Consider the following 16,842-nt stretch of genomic DNA (forward strand, 5'->3'; position numbering starts at 1 on the left):
AGAATTAAACTAATATTGAACAGGTTCAATAACGGTATGCTTTATGTTCAGTAAGAAAAGGAGATAGGTATACAGTGAACAACTTCCCTGTATCTGCCTTATTGCATGTTTATTAACCTAGATATGAGTTGCAGATTAAAATTATCTTTCCAATGAAATTCCAGGAACAATGCTCTTGCAGCTGTTGTGCAGGGTCTCAGTGACTTTGCAAACAGCAAACAGGCTTTCTTACTTAAAGAACTGTGTAATAAGTCTCTCAGAAGCAGTTGCTTTATAGGTGCGTAAAGTACTAACCTACTTTAAAACAGAAAGTCTCCTAACTTTCTGATGTGAAGTTCTGTGCACAGACATGGAGAGGAAGCACAGGTAGTCAGTGACACAAAGTGAACAGAGAGACTGACAGCCCAAATTCCTTTAGTTCTTTTTCTTCTTGTTGTTTGTCTTTGGTCTTGAGCCCAAAGCTTACGAACAACTTGTGTTCCACTGGACTTCTGTGGTGGGTTAGCTGCGGCGGGTAGCCAAGCTCCCACCCCCAGTCCCCCCTTCCCCAGAGAGATGAGAGAAGGAAATGGGAAAACCAGAAACAAGATAGCTCATGGGTCGAGGTAAAGATGGGGAGATCACTTACCAATTGCTGGCAGGGGGGAAAATAGACTTGATTTGGGGAAATTAAATTAATTTGTGGCCAATTCATATATGTGTAATGAGTGATTTGGATATTGGGAAGCAAGAAGAACTTTAAAACACAGGGGAAACACTTCTCTCCCCTTTCCCTGGCTCAACGTCATGCCAGCCTCCTCTCCTCCCCCTTGTTACCACCACCCACCAAGGAAAGCTTCACTGACACCATTACTGCTTAGCCTAACACGTCTGCTTGTGTCCTCCGACCAGCCAAGTGCCAGGGAAGGAGGAGTGTGTCTGCACGTTTCCCTTCCCACCCACCTCTTGCACCCTGAGAACACAGTGAGTGGGGCTTGGCACGATATAGGACGGTGGAAGACAAATTTGTGGATGGCTACCCTGAAGCAGTCAGCATCCTCAACCAGCTCCTCCTTGTCCCAGGAACCTGGACACCTGAGGTCGATGTGTTTTTCTGTTGACTCAATGGGAGGCCTAGGTGACCTTACTAAAGCAAATAAACCCTGGGAGGTTAATTCATCTCCACAGAAATCAGTTGCAGAAATCTCCAGTTCTGCTTTCGCTTCTTCAAACATCAAACCCCAAATTGCCTTTACTGAATGTGAAAGAGGCCAGCCTGTTTTGGGAAAGATGTCGAAATCCTCGTGTCCTGATCGCTCTTAGCATATCTCATTATTTTGTAATAACAGCTTCAAAAACAAGGAGGGATAAGTCACTGACACCTTTTTAAACTCATATTGGGCCTGTGATCTCTCTTCTTTCTATTCACAAATAAATGGTTGTGTAAAAAGGTGAAAAATATCCACAATTGCCAGGATTTTCCTTCTGGATTTAAAACGGGGCTGGTGCAGTCACACTGTCTGACTTACTGCATGGTCTCCTCTTCCTCACCAAGAGCCTTGTGGAGTTTTCTTTCATCACTTACGCCTCCTCCCCTTCCTTGGTCATTACAGCCAAAGGACTTGTGGGGAAGGTGACAGTGGAGGATGATGATGGTTAAACTTTTCTAAAGATGCTGGAGAAGGGGAAAGCACAATAAACTCATGCTTCGGTACAAGAAACACCAGTTTACGTGGCCTCCTGTATTATGGCCAGTTTTATTTGTGTGGCTACTCCTTTTGGACTATTTTTGAAACTATGGAAGAGGCTGACTGCTCTTGTTCTAGGGTAAGTTTTTAATTTGGGGGAGAAAGAAGAGAGAAAAAGGGTTCGGAGCAGTGTGCAGCTCAATGCCTAAACTCCAGATGCATTTGTAGCATTTATTAGCTGATCTCTCCTCTGATCCACAGTCTCTCTTAACCTTTGAAACAGATAGTGGATGACAACGTAATATTTTTATTAGGAACAAGCAAAGACATAACAGTTTGTAAGGGCAAATTCGTTTTTCTAATTATAAGAGACAGGCAAGAGGAAGACTATATTTAATGCAATTAGTGGTTAGTCATTCTTTCAGAATGAGGAAATTACGCATACGGCCTTTAAAACTCTTCTTGAACTACAGAAAAAGTGATAATACTTAAATAAATTTAAGAAGACATAAGTGCTAAATATTTTACTGACTCTTGGATGTGAAGCAATACATCTTTAATTATACTTTAAAACACTTAATAAGCATCCAAATTGCTGACAATCAAGAGCAGTCAGAGCCCTTCAATTAATTTGCCTCTTAATTTAATCAGTGATGTAAAAGGTGAAATATCTGCTGAATAAGGCAACTAAAACTTAAAGGGATAGAAACAACAAAATTAAACTAAGCAAAAGATTTCTGGGGCTATAACTTGTAATTGACTTGTTTTCCTGATTCAGTAACATAATATTATGGCATCTATACATTCCAAAGGATGTATAAAAACATGGGAATGTGACAAAATGCAATAATTCTCTCCTATTAGTAACCAACAGCAACAGTGGACCTTGTGGAAATAATACAATATTGGAGGCATTATTTTATTAGTACTTTGATTCATGTATCAAAAGAAGCAATTTCTTCTGAGGATCCAGCCAGTCTTAAAGATTTCTACATCAAAAGAGCCTGAACTTACTGAAAGAGAAGAGATATCCATAGAACAAAATAATGTTAAACATCTAGGGAGGCAAATAAGAAATAGATGGATTTTAAAAAATGGGAAAAAAATAGTAGCTGGTAAAACCACAGTAACAGCAGAAAACTATGTTATCATGATTAAAAATATATACCTAAAGAATATATGTGCTCTTGACTTAGGGAGTAATCTGAAACCATAAGTAATAAAAATTTGTTTTACAAAGGGGAAATGCATGGAAGATTAAAGCTATAAATATCACATACAGGTTTGGAAGTCAATTTGATAAAAGAACAGACAAGATGTACCCAAAATTACAAGATCAAAATACAAACATGATAATCTGTATTATGACAACACCTGCAGAGCTTATTGTTACAGTTCCTGTAATAAACAAAACAGATGGCCTGTGTCTTGATGAGCAGACGGCATGGTTTTCAGTTGTATCAGTTCAGCATGGTTGGAAAACTCCACAAAGGCTGTGTTATCACTTCTGCATATCTTAATCTGTTTTTACCCTGTGGCAGGCAATACGGTACAAAATCCTCCTGAAGACACGATGCATAGAATTGTAGAATCATACAATCATTGCATCATAGAAGAGTTTAGGTTGGAAGGTTGGACCTTTAAATGTCATCTAGTCCAACCTCTGATGAGAATAATTACCACAGAAACAGATGGCCTGTGTCTTGATGAGCAGACGGCATGGTTTTCAGTTGTATCAGTTCAGCATGGTTGGAAAACTCCACAAAGGCTGTGTTATCACTTCTGCATATCTTAATCTGTTTTTACCCTGTGGCAGGCAATACGGTACAAAATCCTCCTGAAGACACGATGCATAGAATTGTAGAATCATACAATCATTGCATCATAGAAGAGTTTAGGTTGGAAGGTTGGACCTTTAAATGTCATCTAGTCCAACCTCTCCTGCAACAAGCAGGGACATCTTTAACTAGATCAAGTTGCTCAAATCCCTGTCCAACCCAACCATGAATGGTTCCAGGCATGGGGCATCTACCACCTCTCTGGGCAACCTGTGCCAGAGTTTCACCACCCCCATGCCGTCTTGGCTCACGACAGCATCACAGGGCTTTGGTTTGACCAACTGAATGCATGAACTGGAGTTCTGGAGAAACTGGAGAAACTGGAGAACTGGAGAAAGGAGCTGGAGGTAACCAGATCAACATTTACCTAGTAGGCTACATTTTGAAGCTTTAGCCGTCTTAGGTAGCATTACAGCACACTCAGCCTATTACTTTATCAGTGTTAAGCCTATTAGCTCATCGGCGTTACGAAAGGCAAGAAGTGGCTCAGCAAGAAAATATCATCTTAGCCTCAGCCATCTGGGGTAATCCTGCATCTTGGCCTGCTCCTCCGTCTCACAGGTAAGAGTTGCTGCTGCCGGTAGGGTTCCCAAGTGGGAGCTGTTTGCTCTGAGGCCGTTGTGTTTGCTTGGGACTGGCTGCATCCTGCTCGTCCAATGGAGAAGGAAATCTGTGTGCAAGGAAGCCCAAGGTTCTGGACCAGCTACTGCTGTGCAGGGCAAGCAAACGGGGACAGTTGCTGCTTGCATCCTTTCCCCTCTGCTTTCACTAAAGCGGTGGGAGGCACCTCCTGACAGGAAAAGAAGAAGGCTTATCTCCCTAAGCCTGTTGCTGCACTGCTCTAAGGAGCCTTTTGCATGCTTGCATGGGTGGTTCAAAAAGCACTAGCGTTGAATATACAAGTGAATAATCTTTCCCTCAGAAAAAAAAATAAAAAATAATAAATTGTGCACCTACATCCGATGTTTTTGCACTCAGTAAAATTAGGAACTCACAACCATGCAAAGCATCGGAGGCCAATCCCCCACTGGGTCTGTAAATCAGGCCTCGGGGCTGGGAGGAAGGCTGCAAGGCTTGAGAAATGGGGCTGCCTCGCGAAGGAAAGACATCCAGGCTTCCTCTCTCCACACACACTTCCCCTCCAACGCCAGGCAGTCTTGGTCAACATCAGAAAAAATGCAACATTCTCATTGATCCTTTTGTGCTGTTGCTAGAATAATTGTTTTTGTATCAAATAAGCAGACTTCAGCCTCTGTAAGTCTGGCCTAAACATGGAAATCAAAACTGAGGAATCAAAACTGACATAACGACACAGCACGAAAAAAATATTTAAAAAAATGCAGTCAGGCAATTCCTTTTGTCTCCTTCGTACATATCCACAAGCAATCCAGTAGTACAGTTCAAAGATTGAATTCCTTGCTTGAGTTACTTGAGAAAGTGCTTGAGTCACTGGCTCCCCATACCAAGGCAGATTGGAGTAGCTTCAGGAAATCTCATACAAACTGTTGTTAAAGAAAAAACATAAGGTGGGAATCAGAAGGAAAATGAAAAGAAGAGGTAAAAACAGTTGTATGCTGAGGAGATGACATTTTTACATCTTTAGAACACCTCTTCTTTCAGTCATCTTGTAACACCTGCAAAACACTATTTTCCTGAGTCAAGCATTGTCAATGTAGCCAAAACACCATTTTCCTGAGTCAAGCATTGTCAATGTAGCAAAGACTAAGCAGAACTTAGCAACTGATGGGAGCAGCCATAAAGGCGACCTGGTTATGAAGGGAAAAGTACAGACTAGAAGGAGATGCCTGCTGGAATACAGAGAAACAGAGAACAGATGCCTGCTGGAACAGAGAAAATGCCTGTCACCTTGAGAACCAGGAGCATCCTTGAGAAGCACAGCTGACATCTTTGAAGTGCAACTGAATACTGAGCAACTGGAGACATCTTGAGGTACTATCAATAAGTACAGAGACAAGGAACTGTAAGAGGAACTTATTGTCTGCAAAGGTGAAAAATAGTCTGGAAAAGGGGGGAAACATCCTGAGAAGGTAGGAATTGGCAACCGATACTGGCTGTTCTAGCTGCAAGAAAAGAAAAACAGTCTGGAAAAATAAAGATCGGTCTGAGAAAATAGAAACTATCATCATCTATTGGCTGTCCCAGGTGAAAAGTGGAAATTAACAGCACCCATTGCCAGCTCCAGGTGGTGATGTCATATGTCACCTTATGTCTCTGCAAAAAACTACTTATTTTTTACCCCAAATGGAGCCTGTCTTTCTGAGAATTTCCTGTGCTCAAACCCTTTTCTATGAGATCTCCTAGGCAGGCTGGACCCTTGGCAGGAACACCTGGCTGACTCCAGAGTTCATGACAGCATCATCGACAAAGCGAGACCTCAGCTGAGTCCACTTCTGGGGTTGGTTTGGTGAGTGCAGTATCAGTAACACTCAGAATATATACAAGTATGTATCGTTGTATAAGTTAGGAAAATATGAACATCTTTGAACCATTTTTACCAATAACTTTAATGAAATATCTCCTGTGTATTGCATGTATTACAGTAGTTTCATACCCTCTGCTTGTTCTGGCACAGCAGTTACATGGCTCTGCTCCTGGGTTGGTGCTGATGTCCTCCATTACGCAGCTTCCAGACAAACCTGTTTTGACAAGCAAGGCACAGCATGAGGGCAAAAATCCTGTTCCCTTCTCCCTTCATGCTGGTCAGCAGGATGAAGCATCCTTGGGTGCCTTGTTCCTTGTGCCAGGGCCTGCAGAGAGACTTTAAATCACAAGACCAAACAGCCTTGTGAGTTTGTGCCCCAGCAGCATCCTTGACATAAATGCTCTCAGGAGTGTGTGTGGGTTCTGTACATGACTTTGGATAAGGCATGTGGAATTTGTCCTTTAATTGAGTTATCTGGCTTTTGGGCTTATCTTCAGAGTTCAGAGTGATTGTTTTGACTGTCAATGATCTAGGAGATCAATAACATGAATATATTTAGAAATCTGTACAGAGTAAACACTGTCAAGGTGCCCAAAATGAAAATCTGCAGTGCTGTGCATCCTTGAGGTGAGATATCTGTGATGTATTTATTGTCTTTTTAAAATCAGCAGTTAGTCTGCTGATCTGCCGGTCTGCTAACAGGATGAGGCTTTCCAAGCCTTAGCAGGAGCTGAGATCTGGCTGTGCTGGTGACAAAATTTTCCAAATATTTTTTTAACAGGCTAGGCCTGACTCGACTCTTGATTTCATCGCACTCTTTAATTCTGCTATACCCTTTTTGAATGGGTGATGTTAGTCAATGCAATGACATAATGACATTTTTATTTTACTTCCACTCCTGTCCCAATAACTCCTATCAGTTCTCTTTGCCTCTTTGACTAATGATGAGAATCAAAATGATTTTTTTTCAAAGACCTATTCACACTGTCTCCCATATCGCCTTCCTTAGTGTTAAGTTAGTTCAGCACTGCATAGATACTTAGGTTGTGATTCTGTGGGGGCACTATTCTGCAACATGCCCTTGCCTCCATCTATCAGATAAAAGCTTATCTGATGGGCTGAGAAACAAGAATACATCAGGGAGGGAACTTTTTACTGGAGCGAATTTTCCACTGTGCCTCAGCAGCTTTCACTTCTTGCCTTATTTATCTCCAGACAAAACTGGGGAAGAAATCAACACTATGTTCCACGCATCTCTCCTTTTTATTTAGCTACTCCACTTCACTACAGAGTCTCCACAATTAGAATATAAGGGATCTTGTGCTTTTGCTTTTGAGGAAAATCATACCTTATGGATGTCTTCTCTTGGGGATGCCTATAAGCACAGGAAGAGAGTCAAGTCTGTGAAAACCTGGGAAGTGGGTTGTGGGTCAGGGTTGGAGAAATTCTCCTCTGCAAGGAATGGATTACAACTTTCCATTGCAAGGCTTTTGCCTCTCTGGCGTTTGGAGAGTGGAGAAACCATTATTCTCCTCTTTCGCTCTTTTGCAGAAGAGTAACTGGTAAAGCAACAGGGGTCATTCACTCTAAATGTGCGATGTGTTCTCCACAGGCCTCCAGCTCCACTCATTTACACACTGGGATAGAGGGATAAAACTTGCACATCTGTCTAAAGCTTCCCCCACATCTGGGTGGCTTAGCTGGGCACTAGGGATGCCCCGTATTGTAGTATTATCTGCTGTTACAAAACACCCTGTGGAGAACATGGGCACTGAGTGAAATGCAACGTTTTTGATTTCACTGGAAGGAAAGGGAGTTTACCAGGACTGTAAGGTCAGGCTGGCAAAGAAAATAACCTTCTGTGAGAGGTCCTTATTAATAAACTTTGCATGCTTTGTCCTCTCTGGAGCGTGATGGAGGGGTAAAAAAGGACCCTTTTTGATGCAGTTATTTGCAATCTGATTTGCCAGCCTGAAAGATTCTCAAATTCTCAGTATACTACAGGACCAAGGTGAAGTACAAATCATTATAGAAGATCAAATGATTCTGTTTCAATGGATCAGCTTATCAGGTAGTATTCTTCTGTTGAGACTTTTCAGATAAATAAAGTAAACTAGATTGAAAACAAAATGCTGCTTTCTAAAATATGGATTTTGCAATGCATTTTTGGTCTGGTAGGAGCTTGGTGTCTTTCTTCTGCCTGATTGAGGCCCACTGAGCTGTGCGTGTTGTACTCTCAAAGCATGGTTCTTTGCAACTCTGAGAATATAATACTGTAGTTTTTCCCATTTACTGACTGAAATAAAATAATCTATGATGCATGAACAAGTCTAAAAGAAATAATAATATCCTTAGCAGTGAAAACTAGATTGGTAATACAATAATTGAGCAGATTTATTGCCATTTTCTAGAACTCGCCTGCTGAAACAGCCTGCTATTTTATTTAATCTCATATCAGAGGAATTATTTGCTGGTAATCCACCATTAAACATCATTTAGAATGATGGATGAAAATGTCAGCTTTTCCAACATAATCAATCCATATCTCATTAACACATATTATTTACGGTTCTTATAATGGGACCTGCAGGTGTTTCCAGGGGGAAATGGAGACATCAGCTGTTGTCAAAATGAGATGAGATATACTGTAGCTTATAATTTAATAAATGCATGTAAAAAAATACTTGTCCACAGTATTGATTGTCCTTTACTATTTTACGAAATAATCGAGTGCCTTTACTTTCACTCTTGCTATGTATGGCAGGTCTTCCTTCCATTTCTTTTGTTACTAATAATTAAGTGAGACAATTATTAAAAAGCATATAAGAAAGACCATTTGTTGGTCACTTCTTTCCCCCTCAGTCCCTCTGCAGGCAAATAGATGCATTTCTTCAATGACAGCACAGTTGCATTTTAAGGGTACGTTCTGCTCCATGCTGCCTCAAAGATGAATGAGAAGCAAACCTTGATTCATGGACTTAATGCAGGTGATGGTGCAGCAATAGTCATGGTCACAATGTCAACTGTTGCCTCAGCTGAACTGCATTTGACAATCATTTTATGCCTTATCTCATAAACATCAATAAAGGAAAATGAGTAGTAAATGGCTGTCTGGAGTACAAAATACCAACTCATATTTCAGATGAAAATGAAGCCAAAATGTAGCTTTGATTTGCCTGTGGAATTCCCATTCACTGCACTGCTGGCAGAAGGGAGTTGGATCAATAGCTGGCTGGCCGCAGAAAACAGTTTCTGTCTGTTCAGCAGCCAATGCAAAAGGAAAACTGTCACAGTGTGGTCTTTATCAGGTTATCTTCATTACAATGATACATGTATATGCTGGTCAGCTAGGGGCGTTTCAAATTCCTGGTTCTTTCTGTGCTCTGAGCACAATGCGCTCACAAATTATTTTTTTATAGCCATGAAACACCTTCAATGTTAATAGTTCTTATTTCTTTTATAGATAATCCATAACTGGGAACTTTGTCTTAAGACTACTTTACTTACTCAGAATTTCCTAAGAAAGGGCTGTATCAAAACTTAGCCTTCTTCCTACTTAAGAAGAATCTGCTAGAACCTTTTGTGGTTGTTGTTGAAGCTTGACTGAAAGATTTATTGCGTATGCTTCAGTACCTGCCCAGAAAGGTGGTGGAGACATTCAAAACCCGCCTGGACATGTTCCTGTGCAACCTGCTCTAGGTGGACCTGCTTTGGCAGGGAGGTTGAACTAGATGATCTCCAGAGGTCCCTTCCAACCCCATGTGATTCTGTGATTACAAGCATTTCTGGGCTTATTTGAACAAAGGCAACTGCTGATTGTGAAGGAAAACAAACATTCTCTATGAGCTGTTAGCTTTCCAGGTGGCAGCTTGTACACATGGCAAACTATACATAAAACACAGTGATCTTGTATTTTTCCTCACTTTAGACCTGCAGAACAGAGACATTTTACTTCTTTGCAGTGTTCTGTAGTTCGTGTAGCTTCACCTCAGTGTATGCAAGGTGAGGGTCTGTATACATAAGACAGCAATTTTTGCTCACTTGGCACACAGTTCTTTGAAGAATAGGTTTTCCAAACACAGCACAGATTTAAAAAATGTTACTATTTATAAACCTAAAATTGGATAAAATATAATATTTTATATAAATATTTTATATTTTATATAAAATATAAAAATAACTTCTTCATGCTATCATAACATAAATTACATTACCAAATCCTGTAGCCTAATCTTAATATATACTATAAAAATGATGGACGTTGGAAAACAGTGCCATTTTTTCTGCCTAAACCAGAAAATGCACACGTTATCTGGTTTACTGCCTGTCTCTAAAATGCTCACATACATCACAAAAAGTCTGAAACTGACATTTGGATAATTTTCATTCTCAGAGGAGGGAAAATAGAATGGAAAGTTGTATTTTGTATTACGTGCTCTCTCACACAGCCACAGTTTTCTGAATCTTTATTCTCTTCCCTGAAAATAAAATCCTTTAAGATTAATTCCTAAGGATTGTAATGGAAAAGCAATTCTGTGGTAGGAGAAGTTTGCATGCCTAGAAGACAATAAATAATGACCTGCATAGGAAGCAGGTGTTTCATCATCAAGTTGGTTATATTAGCAGGTGAAAGCTTCTTCTAAAGTGCTTGGAGAGTTCAAAGCCATATTCTCCAGTGCTGTATTTGGTGAGCTTCATAATTTTCATGTGATATTACTTGATAAGCTGAACTCAAAATCTGTTTGCTAATCAATTGCTCAAAATTAATTGGGGTTTTTGCAGTTCCTTTCCAGGTTTCTCACAGCAGCAGGGCAGCTGCATGGAGCTGGTCGGTGTCACACACCCCTCACTAGGAAGTTAACAAGGAAGAATCTGAAAAACCTGCTCAAATCCCTAATGTTATGGCAACTTCACTTTCACCCACAAGGTTGAACTCAGTCCTCTACAAGTGTAGTTCGGTGTGCCAAAAAAGTGATATTTCTCTCTGTTTTCAGTTTGTGAGAAGGTAGCAAACTTATGTCTCATACAAGACATCTCAAGTCCATCTAAATCCATCTAGAAAAAAATACTTGTAGATACTACTTCAGCTCTGCCTTATCCCTATAGCTTGCAATACTCATATCATAAAACCATATAGAAAAATACTAGGTCTGAGTTGCTTCTATGTCTTTTGCCCTCTAGTGGCTAGGATAAGAAAAAAACGTGAAGCTGGGAGGTGCTTCATAACCTGATTGCTTATATCTGAAGCATTAGTGTCCCCAGAATAGACACTTAAAATAGCTACATTGCTGAATTCCGATTTGCACATGAATGCAAAGAAGGGGAAGCTATTAACTGGGGGGAAAAAAAGGTGCCTAAGTAGTAAGCAATAAGGACAATGCTTCCATTTAACTTTGTTTTAGTACAAAAGATGTGATATGACAACAAACTTCAAATTCTATTTGTATGCATGACCCAGTCAACGGTAGTTTGCCTCTTACAAGTTAACTCTTTTAGTCTGTTCCCCGTGAATCAGGACCTTGGATGTGGGCATAGTAGAAGAGATTCCAAAAATGTGAGTAGTTTAGAATTTAAATCTTGAATTGTTCTTGGTTTTATGATGGATTAACTGCTGATGCTATTTCAGATCCATTTTGCTTTAAAATTGCATGCTTCAAACAGAGGTGAGAAGTTTAATTTCAAAAAATCCTACAAGAGCACGCAACTGCAGAGAAAACACATTTTAAAAGAAGCACAAGATACCCAGTCTGACAATATTTAATCATCAACTGCACCACTTTAATTTGTAAAAGGCACTGTCCCTTACAACTTTTGCTCCAAGCTGCTCAGTTTTATATGTACCTGCCCATTCTCTAAATAATGTTCTCTCCTCTATTTACTCACTGAGAAATAACATTAAGAAACTGGGTTGTTTATCATACAGACTTTATAAACCCACCTCCTTATCCTGCTACATAACTTCCAAGTCCTCAACTGCGTTAGTATACGCTGATCATAAATCCTAGTGTCTGTCACAAGCAGCTCCATTAAAGAGGAGGTACAACAGTAAGAAGGACTTAAAAGGGTAATACAGAGAGGAAGTCTCTTCTTCTTGATAATGGGCAAAAAAATATTTATATCTGGTGGCACCAACCACATATCTAGCAGGGAAGTGGAATATCATGAAACTCATAATTTCAGGTTCCACCAGTGAACAGTGTTCACTATTTTAAACACAAGAAGTGCCCTCTGGATATGAATCCCAGCTAACTCCCAAACCACAGCTCCTTTGCATAGGTTAAACCTAAGTTAGTGCTCCATGCTACAAAGTTTGTACTTCTTGTTTTGCTGCTCTGACTCCTTCCTTTTCACAAGTGTTACTTACAGAAGCGTAAAACTTGCATAAGAGGGTTTGGAGGTTTTTGGTTTTTAATTTTTCTTTTTTTTTTTTTGGTCATGTTTATTAATATAGACCCACATCTGTTCTTTGTGTGACAGTTTTGTTGAAACATGAATTAGGATTTTTGATATGATAGTAAAACACCGGACAACTTTGTATATGTGAGGTACAATTTCATGTTATTTGTGTTTTCAGATATAAGCCAGTTTTGCTTCTTCTTATGCTTACTGGCTTAAAATACCTGTCAATCATTCTACAATTTTTTGTACATCTTACTCCTGTCAAGGTTTCTTGTCCTCATAAGGCCATCTTTATAACCTCAGGGCCAGTAGCATGCAGAACAAAGACAGCCCCAGAGCTTGAAGTGCTGTCTTCCAGAAGAAATGGCATAAGGAAGAGCATGGCATAGAACATGTTGTCCTCCTAAACCACATGATGCATTCAGAGAATTAGTTTTTCAACAAGTCATTTGCTGATAGCCCCCTTTGTGAGCGCTACTACCCCAGCTTAAGTTTCTTGTGGTTCCACAGACATTTATAGGATGGGGCTTTGTTTTGGAAAGATGCTACATGGCAACATTTCTGTTTGTCTTTCTCTGCCAATATTTGTTCTCACTGAACAAAGTCAGAGCTAACATCAGGACACCGATATCTGGAAAAAGTGCACTAACAAGACAAGCATGGACTTGGTATCATTTTGTTCATTTGTCCCTTTCCTCTTATCTCAAATGGTCCTTTTTTTTTTATGGGTGAATACTATGCCAAGTTCCAATTACATCCTGAATTGCTGTCTTCTGAAGTGAAAACAGAGCAGGCTTTATGCCATCTATAAAACACCACATGCAATCCACTTTGTGAAATGACTCCTGCTTATGCAAGGTCAGGTACAAAAGGAGCTATTTGATCAAAGTGGTCCCTCTGTGCAAGATACCTGCCAGTGAATAAGAGAAAACAGGATTGTATTTTTACCAATTATTAAGCACTAATAGAAAGTCCACTTGTTTAGAAGCGAGACTGCTTCATTTTAATTACTTCATTAGATCATTAGTTCATAGGGTCTTTTTTTAGTTCCTTCCCTTAACTTGATTTCTCTGATGATAGAATGCAAATGACTATTTTGACTGCTCCATGACAGTGACCTTCTTCCCCAGTCACTTCCCTTGTCTAACCTTGACCTACAGATAGGCTTTGGCATTTGATGATAATGTGGCTTGTGGTTGCAGAAACCACAAAACAAGGTCTTCCCAGTGTCCTTAAAGCTGAGTGTTACTTTTCAGCTAATGGTAAAAATGAAATGGTGACAGTGATGTGTGAAAAAGTGTGAGATTCTGCATTTCTGTTATCCTGAAATAAGAACAAAAATCTGCACTAGAAGTGTCTGTGATCTTGCAGTTTCTTTGATTTTGCAAAACATGCCTTTGCAAAATTACAGCAAAAATTTATTAATATATTTTTTGTCCATATATCTAATATCCATTAATGTCTAAGTTGTGTAAATATGGAAAATAATTTTTCTAGAATAAAACTCCGATCATAAGTTCATATTTTTCTTTTCTCCAACATCATTCCACCTCTCCTGTGAGGACAGGCTGAGAGAGCTGGGGTTGTTCAGCCTGAAGAAGTCTCTGGGGAGACCTGATAATGGCCTTCCAGTACCTGAAGGGGGCCTACAGGAGAGATGGGGGGGGACTCTGTCAGGGAAGGTAACAATATGATGAGGGGTAGTAGTTTTGAACTGAAAGAGGGGAAATTTAGGTCAGATACTAGAAAGAAATTCTTTACTGTGAGGGTGATGAGACACTGGAACAGGTTGCCCAGAGAAGCTGTGGATGCCCCATCTCTAGAGGCATTCAAGACCAGGCTGGATGGGGCTTTGAGGAACCTGGTCTAGTGGGAGGTGTCCCTGCCCATGGCAGGGGGGTTGAAAGTAGATGATTTTTAAGGTCCTTCCAACTCTAACCATTCTATGATTCTATGGTCATTTTAATAAAAGAAACCCTTTATGCAAAGCAAGGAGTCAAATTTTGCCGTAGGAACCATCATCTGCTGAAGTAGATAGAGTGATAGAAGGAAAAATTAAGGGCAGACTTTGGCCCGTCCGTGCAACAGCTTTTCTTCTAGCAAGCCAATAAAGTGAAGTATGTAGTCAGCTATGGTCAGTAAACCCTTCACTCTGCATAACGTTTCCCAGGTAGGAAAAGTCATAAGGCTCTGCTACGCATTGTTTTGACCATGCAAACCTTAATTGTTGATATGCTGGTGCAACTGGATACTTTTGGTAAGTTTGTGGTGCTTGACTGTAGTAAGTTCCTTTTCCATATTGAAGTTTACGATCTGCTCATAATTTCCCAATCAAAAAATTCTCATCACGCACATAGCTAGCATATAGATGATTCCAGTCTTGGGCCTTAGTCATTCAAATGAGATCCATCACTGTTTTAATACACTGAAATAATTGATTACAAAACTAGCATGACAAAACATGAGTCTGCCCGAAAGAATTTGTGAACACCATCTGCTTGTTCTCAGCCAGTATGGTACTACTGCATGGGTACCCTGGAGGCTTGAATTCAGAAAAAAAAAAGTCTAACTTTGAAATGAATCTTAGAAATCAGAAACCTCCTATTATTTAAGACAAGGTTTTACTTACCATCAGAATGTCATGCTTTTCCACCTAAACATTTGCATCAAATGTAAAGTACTTTTTGGATCCCTGCTGCATCAATAGCATTTTGATTTATTATATTTTACATTTGCAAATCATTCTCCACTGGCTCTCCCCTTTGTTGAATGAGTTCATACATATGGTTCCCACCTGTGAATTATATCTAAGAACAGATATTACCCCTTTAAAGAGAAGTTCGCATTCTAAAACGAGCAAACAACCTCCCTCGTACATACCCAAAAGCAGAGTATTTGCCTAAAGGAGTTGTACCAGCACTTGTATTCCAGTGCACAATCTTTGGCTACAAGATTGTGTTGGTCACCTTCCCATTTAGAGAAGGTTTAGGTCCTTTTTTGTCAGACTGATGCCTACTATGCATCCTTTGCTTTGAGAAACATCTCTTTTGACTTCAGAGGGAATTCTCCTCTTAATAAAAGCATGAAGATTGAATCAGTAAAGTCTAGAAAAGATGAAACGCTACCCTGAGACTCCTATGAGGTCCCAGCACAGTATCTAACATTAAATGATACTGCCTGTGTAGTAGACTAAATAAAAAAAATCAAAACAAGTAAGTTATGGGAAAAAGCAAAGAAATGAGGCACCATGCTAAGACCACGGATTCTGTGTGATCATTTACTCAGAAAGGCTGAAAAGACACAAGTGGATGTAGATTTTGAAGATAATGAAGACATTGAAAATGCCCCTGCTCATTGCAAGGGGGTTGGCCTAGACGACCTTTAAAGGTCCTTTCCAACCCAAGTTATTCTATGATTCTGTGATCTTATTCCTCACTGTAATTATAACAAATAAGGGAGTGATTAATGCTGCAAAACAATGACTGAAGCTCAGTGTTGACAGAACATCAGTGTGTGAATACAAGCTATTGAATTGATTGGAAAAAAAATAATAAAAATAAAAAATGTGATTCAAAACTAAAATTTGTGATAGTACATGGACTCATTACAATGTGATTTTAAATAGACCTTCTCATGGCTTATCTCTACTGCAGCTACATGAAGATGTATGTTAGGACATTTAATAAAAAGCTATGCATAATGATCTGAAAATCACATCCTAGCAAAACTTTATAAAACCTTGTGATTTTTACTAAAAACTCAACAACATCAATAGCTCTCTGAAATCTTAAAAATCACTAAAGCTTGATCATTATATGGCTCTTCATTGCCTTAAAAAACTCTCCCTTCTGTGTCTTTCTGTAAGTAACACTCAAAAAGCCTGTAGCCTGTTTTAAACAGTAGCGTCTTGACCTTACTTGCTCCACAGCCTGAGCTGTAAACTCTTGGGACACCCTGTTTACACAATGCCCCAGCGCAGGGTCCCAGCATTTAGTACCAGAAATAACAGCATTCCAGAATAACCAAAACCCATTAAAATATCATTCTTCCTTTGGCTCTACGGTACGCTTCAGTCTCTCAAGCTATACTTTTCAAATACAAGCACATATCACAATTATTACTTTGATGTTCATTAATACCATCAGCATTTAAAACCATTTGGGAGTAATACAGTGTGTGAGAAGCCTGCATAATTTCAGTGACTCATGACAAGAGAGTCAGGAACCGTTGCAGGTCCTGGGAAAACCAAACTGAATACTCATCCTCCCTTCCTCCCCCCTGCCATCCCTCAAGCATCACTCCCTTCCCCATCCAACACCCTACTCCTTCCAGTTCCCAGAGGTGCCTCCAGCCACCAGGACCAGCTGGGCTTGCTGGATTACAGCAGGAAAACTGTCCCAGCTACTGTGCCTGCATCAGGTCAGACAGATGGCTCTCATTAGCTGACTGTGAATATTTATCCATTTCTAGTGATGGGGATTCATATTCTATAGGA

This window comes from Calidris pugnax, unplaced genomic scaffold (genome assembly GCF_001431845.1).
Source record: "Calidris pugnax isolate Ruff unplaced genomic scaffold, ASM143184v1 scaffold13, whole genome shotgun sequence".
In the NCBI taxonomy this organism is placed as follows: Eukaryota; Metazoa; Chordata; class Aves; order Charadriiformes; family Scolopacidae; genus Calidris; species Calidris pugnax.